Genomic DNA, 12,930 nt, shown 5'->3' with positions numbered 1-12,930 from the left:
GATTTGTTCACCACAGCCACAACACACAGACCCCGCTGGCCAGAGTCTGCATCACAAGTACCTAGGGAAAACTCCATGGAGCCAAGAGGGTTCTCAGCTTCACAAAGGAGCTAGAAAGAATCCAAGACTTGAGCCAGACCAGAGGTTAAAGCAGAAGCAAGTTTACTGAGTACAGAGGATAAGCAAGAAAACCCACTTCACAGAGTGGATTCTCCAAAAAAGAGAAGGAAAAAAGATTCACAGCCATCTCTAGAAGTTGAACTGTTTGTAGATTCTATGGAAAATTACCAACCGGTAGAAATAGAGGGTGGAAAAAAACAGGATTAACATTAACCTTTACGAGGTATATTTTGCAGTCTGTTTTCCTTTTATGGTATGGGTAACCAGGAAGGTATTAATCAATCTTTGCAGGAATTTTCTTTGTTCTGGGGGCTCTCTGTAGTCTCCCTGCCTGCCTATGTCAGGTAGCACGTGGCAGGCTCCTGACTTTATGTAGTTCCCATGCCTCTCTCCTATGTTACTTCCACTCTTATCTCTCTAGCACCTAACCTCCTCCTTTTGTTTTTTGCTCAACTGTCAATTTACCAATGAAGGCTTCCATGACCACCCATTTTTCAAACTGCAACTCCCGTACCCAGTGTTCTGTCTTCCTGGGTTATTTTTCTTCACGGTCCTTGTTACCAACCAACACACTAGACATTTTAATTATTTAATCACTTAAGATACAAGCTACAAGTGGGGAGGGATTTGTATTTATTTATTCATTAGTATACCCCCAGTGTCTAAAATAACAATATACATGGTACAGCAACATTGTGGATACAAATATTAATAATAGTATGGATGATTTCCAAAAATGGTCTCCAATAAACCACCTCTCCCAACTGGCTCTGTGACATAAGTTAATCTATAGAATGCAACTGTTAAAAAAATTGTTTTTTAACTTTCAAGGGAGAAAGTATTTTGTAGAAGAAAGGATTAGGCCATGGACGGCAAGAAAGACCAGGTCCTGAGGCACAAAGCCTGAACCATCAGCAGTATGGCTAGGTGAAAAGACAACATTTCTACTGTCCTGGTGTTGTTGAGTGTTTTTATACATCAAGTGGACCAAGTGACGGGGAAAAAGATGTAAGCCATTCTAAAAAATTTACATTAGCTATAGACAAAGGAGGTGGGAGAAGATGAAGCAGAGCCAGTTCTGGGATAGGCTCAGAGTCAGCAAGAAGTGTCATCTATAGTTTAGCTGTGGGCAATGGATGGAAAATTCACATGTAAATAAAATGAGGAGGGGTGCCTGGCTATTCCCTTTTGGGTAATCACAGAAATAGCCACCTAGAAAGTAATCCTAAATTCCAACAGATACACAGGAATGTGAGCAGCCTTTCCTCAGAGCTAGTCCACAGCTATTAACAGGCTAACTGTTCTCTCCCCTTCTCCTGCAGCTGTAATTTAATGTGTCCAACCTGCAGGCCACATGCGACCCAGGATGGCTATGAATATGGCCCAACACAAATTTGTAAATTTACATAAAACCTTGTTTTTTGCTCATCAGTTTTCATTAGTGTTTGTTTATGTAATGTGTGGCCCAGAGACGCCAAAAGGCTAGGCAGCTCTGATTTAGAACACCTCAGAATTTTTTTTTCTAATCACAGCAGAACGGTATGTCCCTGTTCCAGGCCTGGCAGCTTCATTTCCATGCTTATTGAAGCCCCTGAAATCTGGCCACTCTACTGGAGACCCCACAAAAAGGACATGTGGATATCACTCCAATAAGTTTAATTTAAAAAAGGAAAGAAAAAAGGATACATGGAGAGGTCATTTGTCCATCTGAGAGCCCCAGCCTTCCAGGTATACCTACCCTCAAAAAGCAACACACATCTTTGGACACGTCAGCCTCAGATGGACACCTGTCTACGGCTCAATGACAGACCACAAATGAAACAGCAGAAAAACCATGCAGCCCACAGAATTTTAAGAAATAAATATTAAACAGCTGCTGCTTTAACTCACTAAGTTGTTGGATGGTTTATTACATAGCATTAGATAATCCAAACAAATGGCAAAAACTTAGAGATCACTCTGTACCAGGCACATGTATTAACCCATTTAATATTCAAATAACCCTATGACGTAGGTAATATTTTATTTTACAGATAAGGCAAGAGAAGCATAAGGTTGTTATTTGCCAAAGAACAAACAACTCGTAAATTGCTGGAGTCAAGATTGCAAACTCAGAAGAGCTCTTACGTCCCCACTTGGCATTTCCCTTTACACCTCAAGTGCACAGAACTAACCACAATCCTTTCCTTCACAGCATACTCTCATTGTTCATCCACACCTGACCCACTTTTGATTCTTTTTAAGTAGTGCAATAAGCACCCACAAACTAGGGCTACAACCATAACACTGCTCACCCTATTTCCCCAAACTCCCCCCAACAATCATCCTGAATCCTAAGTTTTGCTTTACTTCCTTTTCTTTTTTGTGCATTTTAGTGAATCAAAATGGAATCCTAAAAAGTGTCTGTGTGTGAGTGGTTTGGCTGTTTTTAATGTTTTTAAAGCAGGTATATATTATATGTAACTTTAGCAATTGTTTCACTAAAATAATTTTTACTGTATTGTCATGTCAGTTCTTTAAAAATAGTGGTAAACGATGTGTATGTGAAACACATACATATATATATGAACACATAAACACATATATATATGAAACATAAAATTTACCATTTTTAGGTGTACAATTCAGTGACATTAAGAACATTCACAATGTTGTACATCAATACCACTATCCATCCATCTCCAGAACTTTTTCATCACCCCAAACTGAAACTCTATTCATTACACAATTACCTCTCCAATGCCCCTCTCCCTTGACCCTGGTAACCACTATCCTATTTTGTCTCTATGAATATGCCTATTCTAGGTAGCTCATATAAGTAAAAGCATGCAATATTTTTCTTTTTGTGTCTGACTTATTTCACTTAGCATAATGTTTTCAAAACTCATCTATGTTGTAGCATACTTTATTTTTCATTTAGTTTGACTTATATAATATTCCAGTGTGTGATGACTTCCGTTGTTTCATGTGCCACATAAGAATGTTTTGGTAAACAATGAATCAATCAAATGTACAATGATGGTTCCATAAGATTATAATGAAGTTGAGCCCTGGCTGGTGTGGCTCAGTGGACTGAGTGCCGGCCTGTGAACCAAAGGGTTGCTGGTTCGATTTCCAGTTGGGGCACATGCCTGGGTTGCGGGCCAGACCCCTGGTGGGGGGGCACATCAGAGGCAACCACACCATGATGTTTCTCTCCCTCTCTTTCTCTCTCCCTTCCCCTCTCTCTAAAAAATAAATAAAATCTTTAAAAATTTTTTAATTTAAAAAAGATAAATCTTTAAAAAAAGAAAATCTTTTAAAAATGATTACAATGAAGCTGAAAAACATCCAGCACCTAGAAACACCACAGCCTTTGTAAAGCTGTAGCACAATATATCCCTCATGGCTTTCACCATTGTCTAGTTCAGTGATTCTCAACCTTTATCATCTCATAGCACACATAAATGAATTTCTAAAATTCTGTAGCAAGTAGCACACCAAAAAACATACTTTTTGCTGATTTAACAAAAAAAGGTATAATTTTTTAATTTGACAATCTAAGGTAAAAAAGGTCAGTGCCCCTGACTGAATAGTTATGTACTGAATGTTTTAAAAATTCTTGTAGCACACCAGTTGAAAATCACTGATCTAGTTGATTAATTCTGTAATGTATGCTTACAAAAACTCTATGTTCATTAGGTTAACCTTATTGTTTTTTTACAATCTTATATATCTCCTAATTTGTCAGCTTGATCTATAAATAATTACTGAGAGAGATGTAATGAAACCTCCCACTATGTTGGTGATTTGTCCATTTATCCCAGCCCTAATGTAGTTCTAACCAATTGTGCTTCCTTTATTTAAAAATTTTTAATCAGATACATAAGTGCTTTAAATTGCTTGATGGGGGGGGGTAAACTGTTATTATATAGTGATTATTATTATGTAGTGGCATTTTTCATCCCAATTAAGATATTCTGTCTTAAAGTGTATTTTAACTTTTATTAGTATAGTCACGACAGCTTTCTTTTAGTTAGTATTTCCCCCATTTTTTACTTTCAATTTTTGCATGCCTTTAATCTTCTGGTGAACCCCTTATAAGAAGCACATATCTGGACTTTGGATTTTTAAATCCAAGTAGTCAAATCATATCTTTAACTGGTTTAGTTCATTTATTGTAATTGAAATATATGGATCTATTTAACATTCCTACTCTCCTTATGCTTATTTGCTTTAACACCAGCAGAAAGTGTTGTGCCATTAAAAAAATACTGATTTAAGAGCCATGGAAGTTCGGAGCAGAACAAATTACTTTTGACTGCAAGGCAGAGGACGAATGAGAGGGAATGGGGACAGGAATGGATTTTCAAATTGGAGAATACTGGAAAAAATGGGAAGGAAAACATCATGAGCAAAGACACTGTTTGAAGACATATGTGAGAAAATGAAATCAGTTGATGGACTCTGAATCCCAAGCATAATCTTGTTCCCTTTCCACTTGGAATCTCTTTCCATTTATTTATTTTTTTGATTTGAGAGAGGGAGAGAAACATCAAGCTGTTGTTCCACTTATTCACACATTCATTGGCTGGTTCTCATGTGTCCTGACTGGGGATCTAAAGAGCAACGCTGGTACATCAGGACCACACTCGAGCAAACTAAGCTACCCGGCCAGGGCCTGGAATCTCTTTTGAGTACAGCATGGTTAGATATTGCTACTTATTCCTTAAAAGAGAAAACAGGCTTAAAGAAGTCAAAAAACTTGCCCAAGCCAAAAAGCTTATCCTTTTTCATTATAGGCTTGACTGCATGGGTCTGCTTATACACAATAAAGAAATAAATAACTGTAAATGTATTTTCTTTTCCTTATGATTTTCCTTATAACACTTTATTTTCTCTAGCTTACTTTATTGTAAGACTATAGTATATAATACATATAACACACAAATTATGTTAATTGACTGTTTAAGTTACCAGTAAGGTTTCCAGCCAACAGTATCTATTAGTAGTTAAGTTTGGGGAAGTCAAAAGTTATATGTGGATTTTTAACTGGGTGGGAGGTCAGCACCCCGACCCCTCCCCTAACACTGTTCAAGGGTCAACTGTCATTACATTCAGTTGCTCAAACTAGGAAGTTATGAGTCATCTTGATCTCTCCCTCCCCCCACCATTATCACATCATCAAACCTTACAGATGTCAACTCCTAAATCTGTCAAAACCACCATCTTCTCAACTTCATGACAATGTAACCTTACAGATGTCAACTCCTAAATCTGTCAAAACCACGATCTTCTCTTCAACTTCATGACAATGTCCCCAAAGCAAAAGTGTTATTTTTTTCCTGCATCACTGCAACAGACTCGTAAGTGATCTCTCTAACCCCACTTCAATCCAAACTCCACATTACAGCCAAGGTTAAAAACAAAATAAAACAAAGGGGGGAGGGGAGAAAAGCAACCCTATAGTGCAAGCTCTATAGCTTGCTACTGCTCTAAAAATAAATGACGGAATCTAGCCCCTCAGCACCTTGCCAGTCTTTCCACTTGCACTGTTCTTTTCCCTGCATCCCAGCCACACTGACCTTTTGGCTTCTCAGACAGAACTTTGCTTCCTGCTTTAAAGAAGCTCTTTGCAACCCAGTTCCTTCATTTGAGCACTGTGAGTTCTGTACAAGACTGACTCATCCTAAACTCTTCAAATCTCAGGTCAAATGTCACTGCCTCAACAATCATTAATAGATACTGAAACCACTGATGTGAAACACTAGGGGAAGAGGAAGTTTAAAACACCTGGAGCAAGCTTGGCATTTAGCACTTAACTCACTGGCCAAATTTATCTCATTTAGCTCTGGGCCACTGTGACCTGGTTGGAGCAGAGTCCCCTAACCAAAAGGTCACAGGATCGATTTCTGCTCAGGGCACATGACTAAGTTGAAGCTCATCACATCAGTGTTTTTCTCCATCCCTCTCTCTTCCTCCTTCCTCTTTTTCTAAAATCAATGAACAAGGCCTCCGGTAAAGGTTTTTTAAAAAACCACATACATAAAAATAAAATAAAAGGTCATTCACACATTATGTACTCCCTAATATGAAGAAGTAGGAAGCACCCCCTACCTATGAAGTATTCTTGCCCCCCAATCCAAATTTAATCAAGCTTCTAGACTGACAAGGACTCCAGCCAACAATGTCACGGTGTCATGGCTAAAATGAGATGAATTCACACAGACTTCTGAGTCCTGGGGAGGAAAAGGGATCGCACGGCCATACTCTCAAGGGTAGAGTGCCCCGGCCCTTGCCTTGACAGGCTTTTATTGGCTTTAATCTACATAGGAATACAGGGCACATATGGAAAGCTCATCAATCATTGTCAGGAAATAATGATCAAATAAATAACATTCAAAGAACTCAGAGGGCCTATTCTGAGTCAGGGTCAAATAGCTAAAGGGCCATAAAACTTTGGGGAAACAAACTCGTTTCATGCTTGGACCCTTATCATTTAAATTGAGGGTATTCACAAAGCAGGTTTCACAGGATTTTATGTATTCTTTCTTAGGCCTTATTGCCCCAGGGAACCCGCCCTTTCCAGCACAGGGCCGCACCCACCTCCAGCATTGTTTCAGGCTTAAGTCAGGCAGGGGAAGTAAGGCAGCCAAGAGATTAGGAGACTTCTTGCAGACGGAAAGAGGACTCAGGCTATGTCAAAGCTAAGGGGCGAGGGTCCATCACCCCCTTTTTCTACAGCCCCCCAAGTCCTTCTCTGGGGACCCCCCGTGATCCTGCCTGTCTTAGGTTGTCCCTCCCTTGAGGAATCTTACCCATCACTAGCTAACTGGTCATGAACTGAGGGCCAGGCAGGGTGAAGTAAAGTGGGCAGAGGCAGTGCCCCTGCCAGGGGTATAAGCTTTGTCTCCTCAGTGGCTTATGGTCTGAAGGTCTCTCACTCAGCCTTAGCCAAGTGCGGAGGGGGGGGGGGCGGGGGGGGGGTTTACAGCTTCTGAAACCAGGCAGGGCGGTTCCCAACACTAGTTCTCACTGCTAACTACCTGTTGGAAGGAAAAATGGAAGGTAGAGGAATGAGTAAATACTAAAAGCAAGCAATCTGCCAAATTGAAAATGTAAGAAATTCTACAGGACCTGGGGTGGAGGGTATGGTTGACGTGGGGACATTACAAAAACATAAGCCTAATACAATGTGTCATCTGTAAAATGTCTTTTTTCCCCTAAAAATCAGTAAATTTTAAATTATTTACTAGGTATGAGATACTATTAAGAAACTGTTGAATGTAGTAGAAAGGCACTGTGGTAATTTTTTTTTTTAAAATCTTGATCTGATTAAGAGATAACATCCCTATAGTGTTTAAAGGTAAAATAAGACATCTATGATTTGCTGAACAAAGGGTTATTGTTTTAAATAAATTACCTTATTGAATGGTATACACCAATGTTGGGAAAACAATAGTAAAAATTCTATGTGTTTATCTGGAAAAACTAGTACTCTTGGAAAATATTCCAGTTACACTAAAATAATCAGTACCACTAACCTGTACCTACTTTGGCTCTGTGGAGATGTGATTCTCTCCAGTTAATAATAAAGCCAGGAGTGAATACAGATGGCTGAAAAGAATATGCCTGCTTTTAAATGAAATGAGGAAAGAAAGTTCTTTTTGCAGTTTTTTAAAATTATTTTTTGAGAGAGAGAAACATAGATTTGTTGTTCCACTTACTTATAAAGTCATTGGTTGCTTCTTGTATGTGCCCTGACCACATCCTTGGCTTACTGGGACAAGGCTCCAACCAACTGAGCTACCAGGCCAGGGGTGTAGTTTTGTCTGCCTGCTTTCAAAAGGATTCTCCCTGATCATTCCACAATATAGCTGAACCCAAAATAACCAACGGCAGGCCAAAATACCTTGGTTTTTCAAGGCAGTTGAAGAGTATAGGACTATCCTAAAAGTAAAACTAAGGCACCAGGCACTCCCATTTCCCAAAACTCAGCCACCTCACCAGGGATGTGTACATAAGCTTTTACTATGTCTCCAACTTACTCTTCATTTCATCTGGTACTCTGCTCCAAGTCTCCACTTAACCACTCAACACACACCATAATAAACAATGAACTCAATTTCGTTAAGTTTTCTAACCCTTATCCCACTCACCTTTCAGTGTTTTTATACTGTTTTCAAACGACAAATTGTACCCACCCCACTGGTCTTAACTCCTTCCCTCCATTAAAGAAATCTTAAGCGAGCCCTAACAGGTGTGGCTCAGTGGGTTGAGTGTTGGCCTGCAAGTCCTGCAAACTTAAGAGTCACCAGTTCGATTCCCAGCCAGGGCACATGCCTGGGTTGTGGGCCATGTCCCCAGTAGGGGGCATGTGAGAGGCAACCGATTAATGTTTCTCTCCCTCTCTCCCTCCTTTCCCCTCTCTCTGAAAATAAATAAAGTCTTTAAAAAAAAGTGAGTAACAATTGTAAGTTTGCTCTGTGGAACATGTTTCTGTTATTGAAAACAGTAGACACTTAACAATTAAGCACCTTTGTGTCAGGCACATTTTACATATACACTTTATATATAATAACCCTTAAGAGATCCTAAGAGGTAGATATATTATTTCTTCATTTTCAGAAAAGGAACTGAAACAGAAGAGGAAAATAACTTGCCCAAAATCATGGTCAGTAGAGCCTGAGCTCTTAGCCATCAGCCTTCCAATGTGTACTGAGTCATAATATAAAAAGTATTTTCAAGTGGCAGTCATGGTTGAAAATGTTTGAAAGCCACTGCCTTAGCACCAGTCTTTTCTCTCCTCTTTTATGCCTATTTTCTGTTCTCAAAAATTATCATATCCAGGTCAAAAGTCACTTCCTTGGTGAAGGCTTTCCTGACTCCCCAAGGGAGGCTGATGACACCACAGCAAATCTACTAAGAGGCCACATTACATTTATGCTTTTACGTGTGTCTCCTACTACCCTGAAATCATGGAGAGCAAGAACAGTCCTATTCATCAGAATGATGAAAGTCATTTTTTTGTTATACTTAGTTCAAGAAACTCCTACACCTCATCTTCAAATCTCTACCTCTGAAGACAACTGTGACTTTAAGAACAATTAAAATAAAAACGTCTTGTGAGAAGTTAGCAGAACTAAGCATTCTTGCCAATTCTTTAAACCCTCAGGACCTCTATATTAAACACTGTTGTCTGGATTCTTTCACTCAAATGTATGAGTATTAAAATAAATACATAAATCACGGGCCCAAAATGGGTCTGTGCTAAAAGTCCGTGATACCAAACCTGTCAATAGATTTAATAGCAGATCAAAATGCAGTTTCAACTTCTCCCAGAAATGTAATCTTAATCAACTTCAAATTTTCTAGTCAAATACTAGTCAATGTGGACCCTCTCCATTCCCCCACAGAAAGAGGCAATCTGCATGATAAAAACCCTTCCATTTTCTTCCCCAAAAGAAATGGTGTCCTGGCTCAAAACGAATCCTTCCTGTATGCCAACTGTAAAAGAAAATAAATTTACAAACTAATCCTTCCTTTCCCTTGCTCCACCCTTCTTCCTACAAGTCTTCCATTTAGCACAACGCTACGGAGCTCCCTTCTAGTAGCCAGATAGGATGCGACCCAATTCATGAATCACTTAAAGCCAATTAGATCTTCAAATTTACTTGGTTGAATTTTTTTTTAAAAAGTTAATAGAAACAACTTTTTCTTGTTAAAAAAGCCACTATTCCGACTTTTTAAAAAGATTTTATTTATTTATTTTTAGAGAGGGAAGGGAGGGAGATAGAGAGAAACATCAATGTGCGGTTGCTGGGGGTCATGGCCTGCAACCCAGGCATGTGCCCTGACTGGGAATCGAACCTGCGACATTTTGGTTCGCAGCCGGCGCTCAATCCACTGAGCTACGCCAGCCAGGGCCCCAACTTTTTAGTTCTTGCTAAATATGCCTACACATGTACAAAGATGAAGTGTATGAGAGAGTATATAGTCTAGCCATTTGCAAAACCAACAACACGCCAAGAAACAATCTAAAAACCCATCAATGGGGAACTGTTTAAAGAAACTGTTGTACAACACAAAAGACAGTATATCAAGTATATTTTATGTAAAGGGCATATTTTATGTCCCTGATATTATCTGAAAAACTTAGGGTGCAGAATCATACATACAAAATGATCCCACTGTTGTTTAAAATGTGTGTGTACAAAAGTCTGGAGGGATGTAACACCAGGCAGTTAGTTAACAGTAGCTAGCTTGAGAAGGAAAACGGTTAGGGACGGTGGATTAATGTCACACACTTCTATATTGTGTGCATTTTTTTAAAAGGCACACGCTATTTGCAGTTTTAAGACTATAAAAAGTTGTGATCTGCCCAGTACAGTACAGATGAGGGGAAACAACAGCTTTTTCTTCGGGTGTCGCTTTAAAACAGTGACTTTCAAACTTTAGGCTGACCAGAATCAACGGCGTGGGGGGGGGGGGGCTCTGCGGATTGAAATACATATTCCCAAGTCCCCATCTCCTGATATTGCTTGGGGAGGTCTGGATGTGGCCCCAAAATGAGCATTTTGGAAACAAGCACCACGTGCCTCTGAGACACATAACCCGCAGCCCTTCTGAAAATTGCTACCTTAAACTTTCGAGACACTTCCTTGTCATTCTCTCTGCCTTCCTCTCTCATACCTCTTTCTCCAAAGTGTCTCAGTATTCCTCAAATTCTGCGTCCAGTTAAACATCGTCAACCCGGCTATTTCGTTAGGCTGGTAACCTCTTGGCGGAAAGGCACCACTTCACTGCACCTCCATTTTCATCTTCCGTGAGTCCCGACCTCCCAACCGTTTCCCCACCAGCCCTTTCTCCGCCATGAGCGACTGTCCCAAGGCCGCCACCCACGCCGCAGGCTCCTCCTGCCCGCTCCCGCAGCTCTGGGACTCACGGAACCAGCCACACAGCCACGCTGCCACGCCGCGCCCCCCCTTCCCTCTTCCTGACCCAAGAACCACACCTTAGCACTCCACGGCCGCTCTCACGCCGAGCCCGTGGGGAAGACGTCAAAGGTTCAGAAGGATCAGCAGCAATTCGAAACAGCGAGCACTGAGAGCGCAATTTCCGGCCGCCAGAATCTGTCTCATAGGGGAACTTCCGGGGAGGCCTCCAGCAACCATAGATGATGAACTCGCGGGCTAGAGAGGATGACCTCGCCCTACCATAGAGTAGAGAGCTCGCAGTCAGGCGGACGGAGTGCGAAGCCTGGGGTGATTAAGAGCTGCGAGGTCCCAGAAGCGAACATTTCAGGAAATCGCGAGGTCTCGCTTTATCTGTAGCTGTGTCCCAGGAGACCAAAAAACCGAAAAGGGAGAAACGTAAGAGCATCCTCGGAAGCAGGCCTCAGCTCATCAGAAAAACGCTACTCTGTGTTCCTCAGTGTTCTTCATTCTTAATCCCAGAGGAGGCTGGAGAAAGGAAATGGCCCGCTAGTGTTGTAGCTAATTGGGGGAGATAAGACACACAGACTCGAATCACTTCCAGATATGTGGTAAATGCAAAAGGACAGGTGCAAAGAACAATGAAATGGAACTTATTTTGATCACACAACCAGGTCATAGCTCTCTCTCCCAATGTAAAAATAGCTTCAACAAACCTCTGAATGGGTCGTCTTCAACCTCTGCGGCTGCCAAAGGAAGGCCATTACCTCCCCCAAATACCTCAATTTATTTTAGAATGATTATAAATGTTAGAGGATTTTCTGAACGGAAGTATGTTCTTCTGCAATTTCAGTTTGTTTCAGTTCTGCACTTCGGAAAAGAGTAAGGCTTCATTCTTTCCACTATAAATACTATTCAGTTATTTGAAGACAGATGCCACGTCCCATCCCTTACTCTCCTTTGATTTTCTGCAGGCAAAAAATTCCCTTAGAGACTTCAACTACAGTTGACCCTTCAACAACAGCTCAGGGTTAAGGGTTCTGACCCCCACAGTCCGCCTATAGCTTTTGATTTCCTAAAAATGTTACTATAAAATAACAAAATTCAGCTAAGTAAATTCTAAACATTTGCTTTTCACATTTAAGCCTTTAATTCACTTGAACTGACATTTGTACATGTTGTAAGATCCAATTTTATTTTATTTTACTTTTTAAATTTCTGTAGAAAGAGAGAAGGGAGAGAGAAACGTCGATACAGGCCCTGACCAGGGTAGAACCCACCACCTTGGTATGTGGTATGGGGATGGTGCTCTAACCAAATGGGATAACTGGCCAGGGCTCAAGTTTATTTTTTTCAATGTGATTAATAAATGTATGGCTCTATTACTGAATCTATAAACTGAATGTGTTTATGGCCTCTTGAATTAATCTTTCCTTCCTATTTAACATAAACATTGAAGGTTTTGTGGCAGAAGTATCATGTGAGTTGGGCCTTAAAAAATGAATAGGATTTCAAGAGGCAGAGATATAGTTTGAAGAAATATGGCATAAATAATGAAGAGAGGAAAGGTATGACGAATGAGAAGACAGTCTTGAAACTGAGAAGAGTCTGCTTTGCTTGAAGTGTTGAATGTTGCACAGAAGATTGACATTGTGTTGAATCACACACTCCAATAACACAGTCCAATATTTCAAGCCACATATAACAATATGTTATATGAAATATTTTTAACAATATATATGGCTTGAAATGTGATGGTCCAAGTTGAGATGTGCTGGAAGTGTAAAATACACATCAGATCAACAAACTTTGTAGGAAAAAAATAATAATGCAAAGTATCTCATTAATAATGTTCCATATTGATTACATATCAAAATAGTATTTTGGATACATTGGG

The 12,930-nt window shown here is 40.2% G+C and overlaps 1 protein-coding gene across 4 annotated transcripts in view; it reads right to left on the bottom strand.

The window, feature by feature from the left end:
- MDM4 (MDM4 regulator of p53) overlaps window positions 1–11,226 on the bottom strand; it is a 39,609-nt gene extending 28,383 nt beyond the window's left edge. For all 4 annotated transcript variants that reach the window (XR_006785995.1, XR_006785997.1, XR_006785996.1 and 1 more), the window contains exon 1: window positions 11,114–11,226. The gene's annotated coding sequence lies outside the window, so the exon portion shown is untranslated. The remainder of the gene's footprint in view (window positions 1–11,113) is intronic.
- Between the last annotated feature and the right edge of the window lie 1,704 nt (window positions 11,227–12,930).

The sequence above is a fragment of the Phyllostomus hastatus genome, unplaced genomic scaffold (assembly GCF_019186645.2).
Source record: "Phyllostomus hastatus isolate PE091 unplaced genomic scaffold, TTU_PhHast_1.1 phas_contig_36, whole genome shotgun sequence".
Lineage (NCBI taxonomy): Eukaryota > Metazoa > Chordata > Mammalia > Chiroptera > Phyllostomidae > Phyllostomus > Phyllostomus hastatus.
The sequence above is the reverse complement of the archived record's forward strand: the minus strand, read 5'-3'. Positions and strand labels throughout refer to the sequence as shown.